This window comes from Zingiber officinale, chromosome 9B (genome assembly GCF_018446385.1).
Source record: "Zingiber officinale cultivar Zhangliang chromosome 9B, Zo_v1.1, whole genome shotgun sequence".
Classification (NCBI taxonomy): domain Eukaryota; kingdom Viridiplantae; phylum Streptophyta; class Magnoliopsida; order Zingiberales; family Zingiberaceae; genus Zingiber; species Zingiber officinale.
The window spans coordinates 64,428,880-64,442,788 of record NC_056003.1 but is presented as its reverse complement, the minus strand read 5'-3'; the positions used below and the strand labels follow the sequence as shown (position 1 = coordinate 64,442,788).

The following is a 13,909-nucleotide window of genomic DNA, read 5'->3' as shown; positions in this document are numbered from 1 at the left end:
TTCCTTTCTTCTCTATACCTCTTCTATCACATGACATGACTCATGCAGATCTTATTCACATTGATCCCTTCAGTACCGACACCGACGAAGCCTCCCCCACGGCTACTCTTCCACATGACAGCTTCAGTGAATCTGGTATTCTCGAGACACCAGCTCCAGCTCCAGCTCCACCTCCACCTCCACCTCCCCCTCCTGCGCCTGTTCCATCACCTCAAGAGATTGCGGACAATCCTATTCGTCGGTCTACACGTCCTCGTAAGTCTACTAGACTACCCGATTTTGCTTATTCTTGTTATTCCACTTCCTTTGCTTCTTTTGTTGCTTCTGTTCATCGTCTTTCTGAGCCTCTGTCCTATAGAGAAGCTGTTGGTAATCCTCTTTGGCAGAATGCTATGGACGAGGAATTAACTGCTCAAGCATATGCGGATCTAAAGAGGGGGCAGCCACTGCATTACCAGACTGTGGTTGATTACTAGATTTCCACGAAGTATTCTGATGTTGCAATGGTGGGGACTGAGATCTTTGCTGCTGATGTTGTTTACCTTTGTTCAATAGTAATGGACATTGAGACTTCCAATGTCCTTTTTCTTTGCAATAGGCACACTCTGTTAGTGAGAGCCCTAGAGCCAATCATGTGATGGTTACTTTTTGGACTCTTTGTATCATATTCTTGTACATATATTTCTGATATATAAATAAAGGCATTGTGATTATTATACTTGTGTGTATTTGTGCTATATAAATAAGTATAATAATGTCCTAGGGTAGTAGGTTCATATCTATATCAATCGATTAGTTGAATCGATAGTGAGATGATATAGAGAACACTACACTTAATTATTCCTAGTCAAGTATTAACATAGAAGGACAATGTTAATGCATTGAGACTAGCATGTAGGTCAACATGATGACTTGATCTCACAAGTCATGGATATGAGATATCAAGTTGACACATGGGTATACATTGGAGAATGTATACTGAATGACCCGCCATGAGAAAGTATCATGGATCGTTATATGAGTGTCATATACTTTCTCAAGTGACTATTAGTATGACTTTAGTCCTTAGACACTGAAGTCACCATGGTTCCTACATAAGGAGTTATGTACTTTGGTTTCGTCAAACGTCACCCGTAATGGATGGACTATAAAGGCAATTCTGGGTATGTAACAAATTATGCGGAGGGATGTGAGTGATGTAGATGGGATCTATCCTCCTATATTACAGGAGTGATATCATAGTCTTGATAGAGTGAGATTACTAGGTGCATGGCCATGCCCAAGGATGGCAATATGTGATATGGTGTTTATTTGATTATAGTGAGTCTACTTGAGTTCAAGACACTTAGATTGATTGGAGGATGACACGGTCTATGCCTCATATAAGATCAATCTAGATATCAAGGATAGAAGGACAATGTCACATATTGTGAGAGTCACAATTATTAGTCATATTGGTGATGTTGGATCTCAACATTCTTGTAACTTGGGTAGCAATGATGTGTGCTAGATACCTCTCATTGCTTATGTCCCTAATTGGATTTAGGGACATTGCCAACGTTGACAAGAACCTATAGGGTCACACACATAGAGCAATAGATGGAGACTAGTTCATATGATGAACCAAGAGGAAAGATGAAGTCAAGTTTGACTTGGCTAAATATGGAAAGTCTATAAAAGGCAAGTTTGACTTGACCTAAATCCACAAGTTTGACTTGACTATGAGTTAGACTCAAGTATGATCCAAATGTTGGATAAATCAATTAAGGGAGTTAATTTGGTCATGTTTGACTTTGGCCAAATTAGGAAGGTTGAAAGTCAATATTGACTTGACTTGGATGCCACCACATTTGATGAGGTGGCATGGGAGAACCAATGGGGATGCTACACATCACCATGCCACCTCATGCTTGCCACCTCATGGGAGGTTACCCATGAGTGGCCGGCCACATTAAGGGGGCAATTAAGAGCATTAATTGCCCACTTAATGACATTTATGTGGCCGGCCACATGATATGGTGGATTGATTGAATTTTTGAATTCAATTTTTTTTTATTCTTCTTCTTCCTTGGTGCTCTCGGCAACTTCTCCCTCTCTTCCTCCTCTTCTTGGCCGAAAACCACATAGGTGCTAGCACACCTTGTTTCGGTCATCTTCTCCACCTAATTGCTTGTGTGGACACATATAGAGGGGCTCTACTTTGTGCCCTCTAGATCCAACTTCAACCTTAGTCGAGCGGGATAAGCGAAGGGCACGCATCAAAGGTAGTTTTTTCTTTAAACTATAGATCTAGGAGTAGATCTAACATATTCGGGTATTAAGCATGATATAAATACGTGGAATTTTTCGAATCGGATTTTTCTTTGCACGAGATCCTTGGCTAGGGTGTTTCGGGGTTTCCGCGACGCGAAAAGCGGTTTTCGTGGCCCGAAAAATTCTAACACACTCATCAATAGAAACCTTCGAAGTCGACCTACTTTGATTATGTGGCATAGATCGTTGTGGTGTTGCAAAAACTGATGGCGTAGATGACGCAATAGTCTTCTTATCAACCTGGGACTTAAGGCGAATCTCCTCAGCTAGCAATTCATGTACTACTGAATCAACAGAAGGGAGAGGACTACGATGTAAAATTGTTCCACGCAATCCTTCAAAGTCATCGCGAAGAGCCATCAAGAACTGGACAAGACGTTGTTCTTCTCTACGAGTATTGCGAAAACACCAAACAAAACCAAGTATTGCGAAAACAAAAGGAACCCAATCAAAACTGTACGATCCGTGAAAATTATAGATCGAATTAACAATGATTCGATCAAATTATCAAAAAAATAGAAATAAAGGCTCTGATACCATGTAGAAATTAACGCCAAAGAAAAAGAGTAGCCATCTTTATATCTATGAATCAAAAGATAAAGAGTACAAGGCCTTATATAGTTAATTACAAGAAAAAGTCTAAAGAAAAAATCTAAAGAAAAAAATCTAAACAAACCTTAACTGAAAAGGTAAAAGACTAAATTGCCCTCAAGGCTATAAACAAATAATTCTAATTAATTATATAATCTAACAATAGTGGCAATAAGAGGTAGTAAACATGAATAAAAGAAATTCATCATTTCCATATGGAAACTATACACCATTCTTATATGATACCAATAGGTGAAACATCATATTTCTAGCCAGTACATGGTACATCTTCTCGGAACCTTTATCAGGCTGTAGGGAGCAATATACATTCCAGAGCACAGTACAGCCTGAATGTCGAGAGAAGTATACACATGGGGGCCAAGCTCAAATGGCTTTGTAATTTAGACCCTGATATTCAATATTCATTTGAAGGTTGTTTTATGTTAGAAATTAAAGAGGGTTTGAGGCATGTAATACATACTTTAACAAGAGAATTTGCAAGAAATAAAGACGACTTATCTGAGATGTAAAGAAGGAACAAATGAATCTACTCAGAGACGCAGACATTATCCTACTTGTATAAACCCAACCTGAGCTGAAGCCATGGACAATGGACTCCACAAGGTTTTGCTCGTGTATGCAAGGATCCTTCGTAGGCCTGGGTCGGTACGGTATACCGTATCCAAAATCGAATACCGTATACCGTACCGAAAAAATCGGTATTCTAAAAATTGATACCGATACCGTACCGACATTTCGGTATACCGAAATGTCGGTACGGTATCGGTAAAATATCGTCATGCCGAAGTTATATATATATTACATATAATATATAAAAAATTAATTGTCTTGTAATGAAGGGTAGTGATCATATAAGAATAAGAGTTTGAATTTCAGACCCAAATATGTAAGATTGAAGATTAAACCAGTAGCTAATGGTCCCAGGGTGGTGACTCGTCGGAGACTTATCGAAATCTTGCCAGAAATAACTAAATGCTAGCTGGAAAAATAGGGGAAGCATATAGGCTTCAATTCCTACTAAAAATACCATAAATCCACCAAAGAAACAAAAGCTAAAACTCACTAGAAAATCGGACAAGAACTTGCGCAAGCATAACTTTCAGAACAGAGCTCGGTGATTAGATTTCTTCAGATTCAATGAAGGGAAAAAATATTAGGGCTGGAGAAGAAGTTTCTAAGTTGTTGTGCATCTTCTCCGGCGACTATGTGCGGTGGTCGACTGTGGAAGGAAAGAATCGCGAGTCGCGACGTGTGCGCCGACGGCGCAAGGAGAGAACATGATTTGGAACCGTTTAGGGTTTGGTTTAGGCTTTAGGGGAATCTAAATTAATCATTTAATCTATAGTTACTCGGTATTTCGGTATACCGAAATATTTTAAATCCTTACCGTTACCGTTACCGACAAATTCGGTACGGTATGATACCGTACCGAATTTTTCGGTATACCGAAAATTTTTTTGGTATGATTTTTCGGTATTTCGGTATTTCGATATTTTTTTCTAGCCCTAATCCTTCGTCCATGATTTATTAGTATGGACTTAAATTAACTATAATACTGATTATAAAATAAATCTTAGGGCCGAGATCAAGTTCGAATGTTCAACCAAACAGAGCAATATTTAATTAATATAGACTTATTTATTTCATTTTTTGCAGGTAACGAAAATATTTTGGGACAAAGAGACTGCTTGAAAAACCATAACACCACAAGCTATGCAATTTTCTGATCATCATAACTGTGTCGTTAAGGATAGACGTTAGTACGTCTAGATTTTACATTGATAGTGCCTAAGCAATTTGAAAATGAAAAATGCATATTTCTGGTTAGAAACTATCCCTCAAGTATTTAACGAATGTCAACAAAAATAACTAAGGTAGTGAAGCCTGACCAATTGCATCATTCAGAATTTGAATAATCCAGAACAAATATATATATATATATATATATATATATATATATATATATATATATATATAGGTTTGATATTGTGCGCGATGTGCACAGTGCATGGCGCGTCGCGTACAATATCAACGTTTTTTTGTTTTTTTATTTTTTTTTAATTTGTAAATTAAAAAATAATTAAAAAATTTCTTTACGATTTTATTTATAAGGTTCAGACTTTGGGTATAGTGTTAAAGTTATTTTTTTTATAGATTTTACCTATAGGGTTTAGGCTTTCCAATTAGGTTATAGTGTTTGGTTTAAAAAAAAAATTAAAATAAAATTAATTTAAGTATTTATTGAGTATTGTAATGTGTTTAGGGGATATATTTATATATTAAATTTTAAATAAGAAAATATTGAATTTTTTAAATTTAAAAAATTTAAAAAAAAAAAAACAAAAAACGCTGATATTGTGCGCGATGCGCACAGTCGCGCACTGTGCACGTCGCGCACAATATCAAACCTCATATACAGGTTTGATATTGTGCGCGATGTGCACAGTGCATAACTGTGCGTGTCGTGTACAATATCAATGTTTTTTTGTTTTTTTAATTTTTTTTTAATTTGTAAATTAAAAAATAATTAAAAATTTTTTTTACGATTTTATTTATAAGGTTCAGGCTTTGGGTATAGTGTTAAAGCTATTTTTTTTTTTAGATTTTACCTATAAGATTTAGGCTTTCCAATTAAGTTACAATGTTTGGTTTAAAAAAAAAATTAAAATAAAATTAATTTAAGTATTTATTGAGTATTATAATGTGTTTAGGGGATATATTTATATATTAAATTTTAAATAAGGAAATGTTGAATTTTTTAAATTCAAAAAATTTAAAAAAAATAAAAAAAAAACAAAAAACGTTGATATTGTGCGCGACGCGCACAGTCGTGCACTGTGCACATCGCGCACAATATCAAACCTCTATATATATATATATATATATATATATATATATATATATATATATATATATATAGTGAAGATCACTCGAATGGAGTTAACAAGGTTATTCAACTAAAATTATGGAAAAAAATAAAAGGTAACTAAAAAGGCCACGTACTCACAGAAAAGTTACTACTGATTAGCTACAAATACTAAATGGCATAACACTCTAGCAGAAATCTAACAAAACAAAAAAAGTTCACTCATTCCAAGTTTCATCAGATTTAGTGTATCATATTTTCATTATTTGACAGTGAAATAAAATGTTATCTTTTAGATGAAACATCTCTTTTCTGTGTAAATAATGCATGGAAAGAAAATGAAGGAGAAAGACCTTATTCATCTATAATTAAAATTTCAATATATCGTTAAATAAAAGAAAACGTACAAGTCTAAATCTCACAAAATAAGAAAATATTCTAATCCTAATAATTACCTTACTAAATTTATATCAATGAAATAAAATCATGACATTTAATCTAATCAAATCATGACTAATTTATCAATACTCCCCCTCAAGTTAGTGCAAAGATGTTCATCATGCGCAACTTGCTCACTTGTGTTTCAAAGAGTTATCTTGAAAGACCCTTGGTCAAAACATTTGCAACTTGTAGCATGGTTGGAACAAATGGAGTGAAAATTGTTCTATCTTCCATCTTCTCTTTTATAAAGTGTTTATCAATTTCAATGTGTTTCATTCTATCATGTAGAATTGGATTATGAACAATACCGATTTCTACTTTGTTATCAAAGTATAACTTCATAGGAAGGTTTATTGGTCTCTTTAGTTCATCCAAAACTCTCCTTAGCCAAACAATCTGTTGAACAAAACAATCTGCTGCCGGAGATTTTGAGAATTAGCTGAATTTAAATACACCAAATTAAATTCAACTTATCTGTTGAGATGACCTGAGCAGATAATCTCAGGCTGTCAATAGGGCTGACTTCTGCCAAGTGCTAGATGCAGGTTGCACAGTATCCGAGCGAGCTTGTAGTGTCCGAAATCACTTATTTAATTAAGGATATTTATTGAATTAATTATAATTAATTAGAATTCATATTTAATTATGAATTTATTTATTTTATATTAACAAGATGGTAGAATACAAATATGTGTAAAATTTAGAAAGACTTATAAATTTTTTATAGGGTATGCATTTAAACAATATAGAAGAAAAATATAAATCTATATGGTATACACAAAATTAAATAAAAGATGAATAACTAATCACTATACTAATATAACATACGAAATATATGTATATATAGCTGATATATATATGGATATATAATTATGAAATTTAATGCAAAAACTTAGTGTGGAATTGTATGAAGAGAAAAAGAACATAACTCTTTTTCATTATTGTATAATTTACAAGGAGTCCGACTAAAATAGGAGGATGCAAGAGACATTAGAAAGGAAGATTACAAAATAAAAATCTCTCTCAATCACAAATTTAATTCCTTTCCTTCTATGTCATTTCCTTAATCATATCAAATTAATTCCTTTCTTTCTATGTCATTTCCTTAATCATATCAAATCAAATCAGATCAGAATATTCTTTAATGTTGTCAAATCAAATCAGAATATTCCTTAATACTGTCAACACTCCCCCTCAAGTTGGTGTAAAGACTTGAAATTCAAATGCTTGTTTCAACAAGCCCTTAGTCAACACATCTGTCACTTGCTGTGAAGTTGGCACAAATGGAATGCAAATTATCCCTTCATCGAGTTTTTCCTTTATAAAGTGTCGGTCAATCTCAACATGCTTTGTTCTGTCATGTTGAACTGGATTTTGAGCGATGCTGATCACTGCCTTGTTATCATAGTACAGCTTCATAGAAAGATTAATTTCCTTAGTAAGATCTTCTAGGACCTTCTTAATCCAAACAACCTCACAGATCCCTTAAGCCATAGATCTAAATTCTGCCTCGGCATTGCTTCTTGCAACTACACTTTGTTTTTTTGCTTCTCCAAGAAACTAAGTTACCCCAAAGAAATGTGTAGTACCCTGAAGTTGACCTCCTATCAGTGATTGATTCTGCCCAATCAGCATCAGTATACACCTCAATCCCTCTCTTATCAATTTTCCTAAAGAAGAGTCCTTTTCCTGGAGCCCCTTTCAAATATCGGAGAATTCGATATGCAGCTTCAAGGTGCTCTTTAAATGGAGAATGCATAAATTTACTTACCATACTCATAGCAAAGGCAATATCAGGGCGTGTGTGTGACAAGTAAATCAACCTTCCAACCAGTCTTTGGTACCTTCCTACATCTGCAGGAGTTCCCTGTTTGACTTCTCCAAGCTTAACACTAACATCTATTGGCGTTTCTGATGGTCTGTAGTCATTCAATCCAGTTTCTTTTAAAAGATCCAGAATATACTTCCGTTGGTTAACCACTATGCCCTTCTTGGATCTTGCAAGTTCCATTCCCAGAAAATATTTTAGTTGGCCCAAGTCTTTAATCTCAAATTCTTTTGCTAAGCTTTGCTTCAATTTGCTCATTTCTTCAGCATCATCACCAGTCAATATTATGTCGTCCACGTAAACAATCACCACTGAAATCTTGTTTTTAGTGGATCTTTTAGTAAATAGAGTATGATCAGATTGACCCTAAGTATATCCTTGACCTTTAGCAAATCATGTAAACCTGTCAAACCAAGCTTTGGGGGGTTGTTTGAGTCCATATATAGACTTTCTCAGCTTGCACACTTTATCCCCAAATTTCTCAGTGAATCCAGGTGGAGGTTCCATATAAACCTCCTCTTCTAGGTTCCCATTTAAGAATGCATTCTTCACATCTAGCTGATTCAATGACCAATCAAGGTTAGTAGCTATAGATAGAAGTATTCGTATTGTTGTTTAATTTAGCAATCGGAGAAAAAGTCTCGGAGTAGTCCACTCTATAAGTCTGAGTGAACCCTTTAGCTACCAGGCGGGCCTTGTACCTCTCCAAGGATCCATCTGAGTTGTATTTCACAGTAAATACCCACTTACAACCAACAACTGTCTTCCCATTAGGAAAATCCACTTTCTCCCAAGTAGAGTTCTTCTCCAAAGCTTTCATCTCCTCAAGAATAGCTTCTCTCCACTCAGGAACATTCAGTGCTTCCTGGATACTGTTAGGAATGGATACACTAGACAATTGTGAAATAAATGTACAATAGGAAGGTGAAATATTTTCATAAGACACAAAGTTTGACAGGAGATATTTTGTACAAGATCTAACACCTTTCCTAAGAGCAATGGGAAGATCCAGTTGACTAGAAAACACAGGATTACCTAGAAGATTGGGGTCCTTGTGAATCATGAATTTCATGATTGAACCTATGATTGGATACTTGAGGATGTTGGGAACTAGGGCCTTCCTTTTTCTTTGAATAGACCAGACCTTTATATCGTTTCCCATCCATTTCTGTTATTTCATTTTGTTCATTTTGAGATGGCATTATCACAGAGTGTTCTTGTTTGTCAGTAGACTCAATATTTTCCCCATTTTCTACCTCTTTTACTTTTAGTGATAGAGCATCATTAGGAGCAAGCGCAAAGGTTAAGTCAGATTTATCAACACATTCATCTTCATTAGGTTTGTTCTCCCCTTGAAGATGAGTGTTCTGGTATGAAGTTCCCTCAAGAAAAGTGACATCCATAGAGACAAATATTTTTTTTCAAAATTGGATCAAAGCATTTGTAACCCTTTTGATTGTTGGGGTATCCTACAAATATGCATTTATGTGCTTTTGGATCAAGTTTTGATTTTCTAGGATCAAAATTATGAACAAATGCAACACTTCCAAAAATTTTTAAAGGGATGTTTGTCACTAACCGAGAATCAGGAAAGCATTCTGTGAAAACCTGGATTGGAGTTCTAAATGACAAATTTCGGGTTGACATTCGATTAATCAAATAGGTTGCTGTCAGAGCTGCTTCTCCCCAAAGATACTTAGGAACCTTAGTTGTAAAACTCAAGGCTCTAGCAACTTCAAGGAGATGTTTGTTTTTCCTTTCAGCAATCTCATTTCGTTGGCGTGTATAATTATATGAACTTTGGTGTACAATTCCTTTCTCATAAAAAAAATTTCCCAACATATTGTTAAAGAATTCCATTCCATTAGTACTTCGAAAAATTGTAATCTGAGTCTGAAATTGAGTTTGAACCATGTTATAAAAAATTTTGAACATCATTGCAACCCCAAAATTTTCTTTTAGCAAAAAACCCTATGTGACCCTAGTATGATCGTCAATGAAAGTAATGTACCATCGTTTCCCAGAAAGAGTGGTCACCCTAGAAGGACCCCAAATATCACTATGAATCATAGTAAAAGGTGTTGATTTTTTGTATGATTGAGGTTGAAAAATAGATCGATGATGTTTTGCTAATTCACATGATTCATATTGAAAAACTGACTGCTCTTTATTAATAAACAGCTTGGGAACCAACAACATTAAATATTGAAAATTAGGATGACCTAATCTATAATGGCAAAACAAAATTTCGCTATTATTTAGAACAGAAATAGAGCTGAAACAAGTTTTATGGTTTGACCCTTCATTAAAGAGGTAAAGCCCACCATCCTGTTTAGCATCCCTAATCATCTTCCCCGAGGTTAAATCCTGAAATTCACAATGTGAGGAACAAAAATTAGCTCTACAATTATGATCATGGGTGAATTTACTGATGGATAGAAGATTGTAGGAAAGGGTGGGAACATGTAGAACATCTTTCAATGTTATAGATTGAGAAATATGTACGGGTCCTTTTCCTGCAACAATAGCAAAGGAACCATCTGCAATTTTGATCTTTGGATTCCCTGCACTTGGTGTATAAGAAGAGAAATATTGTGAAATACCAATCATATGATCAGTAGCACCTGAATCTAAGATCCAGAAGCCATTAGATTTGGCACATGCAAGGGTACCGATGGGAACAATACCTGAATCAACAAGGGCACATGAAGAATTAGAACTTCCTAAGGATTGGGACTGAAATAGTTTTTGTAAGTGCTCCATTTGTTCCTTAGTGAAGGGAAAAGATTCTGAGGAAGATTATTGTTTTGGATCTGAATGGTTCACATGAAGGGCACGACTTTCATGTGCTCCCCCTAACTTGTTATCACTGCCCTGTTTCCTCTTCCCATATGCTGGTTTTCCATGCAACTTTTAGCAGTTTTCACGAGTGTGCCACGGTTTTCTGCAATAGTCACACCAAGGCCTTTGCTTTCCTTGTCTATTTCCTTCAAATTCTGCACCACGAACTGCAAGAGCGGACCCTTCCATTTCTGGTTTTGATTCAGGAATATTTTTTAGCATCACATATCGTCTTGCTTCTTCCCTATGTACTTCTGAAAAAACTTCTCTTAGAGGAGGCAAAGGCTTTCGTCCCAAGATACACCCTTGAACCTCATTGAGTTCCTTGTTCAAACCAGCCAGGAACACAAATACCCGACCTCTTTCTATCTTCTTTTTATAGTGAGCACTATCATTTGGATTTTCCCAATCTTCTTCTTTAAACAAATCCAACTCCTGCCAAACAATCATCATCTCATTATAATAAGATGTTACCTCACGATCTCCTTGCTTCATTTTCCACTATCGAGTGTTTAATTCGAACAATTGAGAATGATTGTCCAAATTTGAATATGTTTCTCTAACAGCTTCCCACACATCTCGAGCTGTGGGTAGAAATATAAATGACTTTCCAATCACAAGATCCATAGAGTTTATTAACCAAGCAGTGACCATAGAATTTTGAGATCGCCACTGCTCGAATCTTGGATCCTTTGTCGTTGGAGGTTTGATTTCACCATTGAGATACCCAAGTTTTCCTTTGTCGTCTATTGCCAATCGTACTGTCTGAGACCACTCAAGATAATTTTTTCCATTTAGTTTATGAAGAGAAATCTGGAGAGATCCAGTAGAGTTGTCAGGAAGAAAATCCGCCATCGGTTGAGCATTTGCTTGGGCTTTTGCCTCCAAAGGCATCATCTCACTCCCAGCATCAGAAGATGCTGGACCAGAGCCAACCATGGATGCCTTAAAATTCATCCTTACATCCTATTGCTCTGATACCATGTGGAATTGTATGAAGAGAAAAAGAACATAACTCTTTTTCATTATTGTATAATTTACAAGGAGTCCTACTAAAATAGGAGGATGCAAGAGACATTAGAAAGGAAGATTACAAAATAAAAATCTCTCTCAATCACAGATTTAATTCCTTTCCTTCTATGTCATTTCCTTAATCATATCAAATTAATTCCTTTCCTACTATGTCATTTTCATAATCATATCAAATCAAATCAGATCAGAATATTCTTTAATGATGTCAAATCAAATCAGAATATTCCTTAATACTGTCAACACTTAGTAGTATAAATTTGTAAAGAATATTCATCTAATTAATATAGAAATAAAATATTATGTGATATATAAGGGGTAATTACAAAGAATAAATAGAATTAAATAAGTAAACTATATATGGAAATTTTATAACCATGGAAATAGCTTCCCATTTAAACTTGATATCGAATTAAGTTTACAAGAAAAAGGAATGAAATAAATGACTTGACATTCATATACGAATTTTTGGGATAGAGATGGAAATGTTACAACCATGGGAATAAGTTTTATTTTTTAAAAAATAAAATAAATGACTTAGTAAATTTTATGTGTTGCAAATTTTTATATGTAGATATAGAAATAGAAAATTTAGACCAAGTCCTAAGTCCCCCTATCTATTTAAACCTTCTAAAGCTCTCTCTGGGTTTGGTTGTTGCTGGCCCTTGGAAGACCTCCTCACCCTCTTGTTCTCCACCGGTGCTAGGATTTCCAAGAAAGACAAGGATTGGGTGGATAAGTGCTTAAGGCATGTTCTCAACCATGTTATTATTTTATTTAGCTTCTATGTCTTGTGAATTTCGGGTACCTTAGATTGGATTGATGTTTCATAGATGTTCTAGAATTATACTGTGACCCTGCTGCTTTTGATTTTGTTGTGGTGTAAATCAGTTTCAATGGGTGAACAAATTTCACTATGGTGTCTTCTGTTGAAATGTGTTCATTACCAATTTACAGAACTCTTTTAGGATCAAAGATGAATTTCATATGATTTTTATACCACTGACTGACGAATCTGGAATTATGCTGTGACCCTGCTGCTTTTGGTTCTATTATAGTGTAAATCAGCCTCAATGGGTGAACGAATTTCTCTACAGTGTCTTAGGAAATTTAGTTAGCTTTCATTACCAATTTATAGAACCCTTTTTGGATCAAAGATGAATTTCATATGATTTTTATACCACCAACTGACGAATCTGAAATTATGTTATGACCTTGCTGCTTTTGGTTCTGTCGTGGTGAGTTTTAAATTCTATTTTAGAGCTTTAGTCATCATGGTCTTACTTAACGAGTTGTTTCATATTTTATTAATTGTAAACCCTTATAAACTAGAGAACTATGCATGCTCAAAATAAGTTATAGACTTTGCAAGTTTCGAATATAATAAATGTAGGTTTAAATTATATTTTAAGAGCTATGAATATGAATGTTGCATTACAATTTGGGTCATGCTTCTAGTTGTTTTCCCTTAGAATCATGCTTAATTCTAAGTATAAAACTTGTAAATTTCAGATTTATAGGAGTAGATTAAATTTTGTTTTTAGAAGTTATATAGTTTGATGTCGCACTTCATGTTTGATCTATACTTCTAGTTGTTTTCCTTTAGAAGATAGAAGACCATTTGATGCTCAATTCGAAGTATAAAACTTGTAAATTTCAGATTTATAGGAGTACATTAATTCTGTTTTTAGAAGTTGTAGTTTGATGTTGCACTTCATGTTTGATCCATGTTTCTAGTTGTTTTCCTTTAGAAGATAGAAGACCATTTGATGCTCAATTCGAAGTATAAAACTTGTAAATTTCAGATTTATAGGAGTAGACTAAATTCTATTTTTAAGGGTTTAATCACCATGAGATTGCTCTACAATGGTTTCATATTCTTCTATTTGTTTTCCATTAAAAACTAGAGATCTTTGCATGCTTATGTTTAGGTTCACGATTATGCCCTGTCTATGTTGCTAAGCATGCACATGCTAAGT

At 34.8% G+C, this 13,909-nt stretch overlaps 1 pseudogene; it reads right to left on the bottom strand.

The window, feature by feature from the left end:
- LOC122023044 overlaps positions 1-13,909 on the bottom strand; it is a 91,874-nt pseudogene that overhangs the window by 4,563 nt on the left and 73,402 nt on the right.